Below are 5,348 nucleotides of genomic sequence, written 5' to 3'. Positions count from 1 at the left end.
TGCTATTTAGTCCATGAAAATCTATAGTAAAGTAAAATTTGCTATAAAACAGAATATTTCCGCAGCAATGACATAAATTTGAAAAATCCCTAAAAAGAGTAGAAATGTAATTAAATGATTAATAAGTTATGTAATCGAATATTATGAGTCTATTTTCATATGGATGAAACGAAATAGGTAAATGAGTTATATGTTATAAGATATTTAACTTTTTGTGAAACAGGGCCAGAGCGATTTCTGAATCCCCTATTCTAATTTTAGAAATTCACTTAAAATTTTACAAAAATAATTAGAAGTCATTATTTATATTTAAAGATTCCTTATTGAGTCTAGTTTTAAGAGAAACAAACGCCATAGTCTTTTGAATTCTGTACAAAGAAAAAAGTGGTTCGTAGTTAACAGAGGTCAAAGCAGTTGAATGCTGAAATAGGGTAAACTTTAACTAATAAACTGTACTAATTGGCCCGACAAAAAATTCTAGAAAAAATTAGTAGATAGATATATGAGTCTAGCTTCATAGAAAATTTACAGATCTTAATTTCGAGTTTCAGAACTCGAGATATGAATTTTTAAGCTACTGTGTTGCAGATTGACAGTTTATTGCGTAAGTTGGAATAATTGATTTAGAATTCTTTAAATGATAAATTAAGTTTAGTAACACCTCAAGCTCGACTCTGGCGACGGTCTCGGGCGTGAAAGCGTTACAATTTCTATGACTGATAACTCAATTAAGCTTAGCTCATTGTCTTAACTCATTTCCAAATTGTGGTGTAACACCCTAAACCCGGCCTGGAAGTTTGGCTCGAATCTGGCGTGTCACATTGAAGTGTTTTTCGAAAACCATGTTTCATTAAAAACCCTTCTTAATAATTAAAAACTTATACCCTTTTTAAACCTTGTTAGAAAACCTCAGCTAAATTACATTCTTAACAACTTTATAAAAATCTTGGCAGATGCAGAAGCTTAATTTAAAAATAATTGCGAATACGTGATGTTTTGAACAACAGTAGTTGCTTTGGAAAACCGTTTTCTAATACTAGCAATTATAAGAACAATAAGTAAAATTTCAAATTTGAAATCCAAAAAATTACAATGGCTTTACTACAACCCACATAAAACATTTAAAAGTAATAATCAAAACTATAAAATAAACAGTGTGTGTGGCTTCCTCCGAGCCCCTTGCAGCTCCGATCCGTCTAAGGCTGGAAATTACCTGAAAGGTTAATAAACGGGGTGAGTTTATGAAAACTCAGTGTGAAATCCCCTACTATAAAAAGGAACAATCAGTCATATAATAGAATTATAAGTCTGGCCCCAGCCTTACTTACAGTTTCAGTATCAATTGGGCCTTAGCCCACTATAACAGACAGTACCAGATGGGCCTTAGCCCATTACAAAATAAGAAACATTATCAGAACTAGAATCCAAATGAGAATCGAATCGAATCGGTGATGAATCGTAATCGAATCAATCGTAATAAGGTGACGAAATTAGAATCGTAATCGATGTCGTGACGTAATCAAAATCGAATGTGAATGCAATCCCAACCCAAACCAGTAGTATACACCCCGTCATCGACCTTACACCATGTGGGAGACTACTCGACCCACCCAACCGCACACACCACAGAAATTGCAGCGAGGTCGCGATATTGTGACAAAGTCACCGATTCTGAATATTGTAGCTAGGCCAGCGAGCAGAGATAAATATATGTGGCGAAGCCACCGGATTGTAGCGAGGTCGCGGATATTGTGACGAAGTCACCGAATCAGATATATATGGCGAGGCCACCAGATTGCAAATGAGGTCGCGAGTACGCTTCCTCCATCAATATAACTTGTATCCCATGCAATGATATACATGTCATGGCATACAACATACGTAATCGAATATCATGCCCACATTTGAATCAAACAATACACAAGTCATTCATATCACCAACATATATTCACAATCAAATCCACAACCACACAGTCCAAGTCACTCACTTGCCCACAAGGGCAAAACAATCATTTAACAAGTAGGGTAAAATGGTAATTTTATAAATTGAGGTAAAATGGTAATTACAAATCGAAGGTAAAACAGTAATTTTGTAAATCGAGGGTAAAATGATAATTCTGTAAATCGAGGGTAAAACGGTAATTCTGTAAATCGAGGGTAAAACGATAATTTTGTAAATAGAGGGTAAAATAGTAATTCTATAAATCGAGGGTAAAACGATAATTCTATAAATCGAGGGTAAAATGGTAATTTTGTAAATCGAGGGTAAAACGATAATTTTGTAAATCGAGGGTAAAACGGTAATTTTGTAAATCGAAGGTAAAACGGTAATTCTGTAAATCTAGGGTACTTTGGTAATTTTACAAGTCGAGGGTATTTCAGTAATTTTACAGGTCGAGGGTATTTCAGTAATTTCACAAATTAGAGGTATTTTGGTAATTTTACAAACTAGGAGTATTTTGGTAATTTTACAAACCAGAGGTATTTTGGTAATTTTATAAACCAAGGGTATTTTGGTAATTCTACCTTATAGGGGCATTTCAGTAATTCTACCCTACAAGGGTATTTCAGTAATGCTAGCCTACAGATATGAGATTCACATAGTCCAACCCAATATTTACTACACAATCAAACAACATATCCAATTGGGCCCATTAGGCCCACATGGCCCCTTTCGGCCAATCGCGACCCGAAGTAGCCATCCTACAGCTAGAGTAGTAAGAAATACACACCTGATAGGAGACTGGAGTTAATCCGCGCTCCGAGCACTCTTAGCCGACGCCCAACCCAAACGAACGCGTCATAAAGCGAAAGGGATCAGCTAAGAAAGGTACATTTACTCTCCTCATGGTTCTCTCTATTTAAAGCCAGCTTCGCATCCACTCTTATGTTAGCTTCCCGATGTGGGATCCCTCCACCACCAGAGTTTAAAACCAACACCAACTCTTGCCGTCCCAACATAGCAAAATAAATGCCCTTTGATTGCCATAAGTTTCGAACCCTGGACCTCCTTGCCAACTCTATGACGCCACCTTCCTGCCTCTTATGTGGCGTTACTTTGCCACTAGACCACAAGGCTTTTTGTGGAACAATTTCCCCAACAATATTCTTAAGGCCAACCTACTACACCCAGGGTTTGATTCACCTTGAACCAAAATTTTTGCTAGAGTCCAGATTTGAACCCAGGACTTCTCCAACACTTCTCAGCACACTTAACCACTAAACCAAACATTTATTAACTAAATTTACATGCACAACAAAATATTATAAGCTGCCTTCAACCGCTCCCATGCTCAAGGCCCAAAACTTCTAGGCCCAAATTGAGGGTGTTACATGTGGCCTACCCACCCCATGTGATTTGGTCATATTACATATGACTAATTGTAACACACCGTATTTAATCATCACAAGAACTTTGGAACATAATCATGCACAATTTGGTAGGTCGTAACCTACACCGAAATGAGCCAATTCCTATGGCCATATACAAGTGAATATGTATACTTTTATAAGCCTTTATATTGGCTAATCAAATGACACATATAACAAAATAACAAAAGCCCTATACATGCCATTGAACAAAACAAAAGTATCTATATACCAAAGCTAGACAAGATGGTAGTGTGTTGATTCTCCAACCGTCTTCCAACCTCTATGAGTCCTAGAGCTCTGTAAGATAGGGAAAAGAGAGGGGTAAGCATTTAAATCCTTAGTAAGCCCGAATAACTGGAAAGTAAACTTACCAATTAGTTAGCAAACATCCATATTAGGCAATGAAACCAACAAGCATGAATTAGTTTTCCCTATCACATGCACTCAATTAACAAGTTAGTCTCATAACAATACACCATGTAATTTTTCTCAGATGAGCTCATCATCCAACAATTTCATTTTTACATCTCATGTTAATCCCATTTGGTTTCTAAGAAATCTCGATGGATTATCCATTTACCATCAAGTCATAAGAGTGATCATTTCAAGTACGCTAAATCCACATCTTACGGTGGGATTACTAGTCTAGGCTAAATCCACATTGCACACATATTCTTCGGAAGGCTCGATCACTCAAGGTGTGACAGCCCAAAATAGACCCTAGCCGGAATGTGGTTTCGGGACCACAAAACCGAGGCATAACAATAATTTAAAATTTATTTTGATGCCTATAATATGTGAGTATTCATGTATGACATTTTTTGATGATTGATTTAGTGTTATAAAGGTGAATTTCACTAGAAAGGACTTGTGTGAGAAAATTTAGAATTTGAGATAGGCAAATGTGGAAGTGGCCTATTGATGCACACTAGGAAATGTTGTCCTTGCATGTCAAATTCCCCAAATTTGACTATAGTGGCCGGCCATGGTGATGAATATGGGCAAAAGAAAACATGTCTTAAACATGTTTTGCTAGTGGTGCATGTTTGAAATAATAAAATAAGAGTATGAAAAAAAAAAGAAAAAATGTTCATCCTTCTCCATAGGCTTGGCGAATGTACTAAGGAAAGAAAAGAAAATTTGTTCATCCTTTCTCATCTTCTTGGCGAAATTACTAAGGGAAAAGGGGGAGGATTTTTGCTTCATGCTTGGGTTGGAAGAGACCTAGAAGGAGATTTGGCTAAGTTTACATCAAGATTAAGGTATGTATGAGGTTGTGTTAGGAGTTTCATGCATGACTTGGTTGCTAACTTGATGTGCATGTTAGCCATGGCTCAAATCTTTGTTATGCCATGGAAATGGTATTTGGGCAAAGTTGTTATGGTGATAAAGCCATTGCATGCTAAGTGTGAAGCTTGATGATGATGCATGCAATGATGGATTTTCTACTCATGAGTAAGATTTTGAGTTTTCTCTTTGTTTTATCATGATTGAAGTTGAAAAGGAGCATGATTGTCATATTCGCCATGATGCATTCTTGAGCATGATTCATGCTTCTTGCATGTTAGTTAAAATTTGTGTTTTGGATGGCTATGGACACCTTGAAAATTCGGCCATGCTCATATATGCATATATATGATTAGCATTATGTTTTGGTTATGAACTAAGTGATGAATATATTGGTTTAAAGAAGAAGATGTGGAAGAATGCTTGTGAAATTTCAAGCACAATTGCCTAGCACACATGTAGGTGCTTGATGCTATATTATAAGTTTTGGGCCACAATGTGCAAAGCATTAATTAGTAAATTGCATGCTGTTTTTGTGAGGTATTAAGTGCAAAATTGACCTCAACATGTACATGAATATTCGCCTTGGGTAGCCTATTGAAGGCCTTAGCATTTCCTTGATGCTCAAATAAATTGTATTGAATTGCTTGATGTAGTATAAAATGTGCATGACCATTGTGTATTCAAGT

Source organism: Gossypium arboreum, chromosome 4 (assembly GCF_025698485.1).
Source record: "Gossypium arboreum isolate Shixiya-1 chromosome 4, ASM2569848v2, whole genome shotgun sequence".
Taxonomy (NCBI): domain Eukaryota; kingdom Viridiplantae; phylum Streptophyta; class Magnoliopsida; order Malvales; family Malvaceae; genus Gossypium; species Gossypium arboreum.
Note: the sequence above shows the minus strand (reverse complement) of the source record.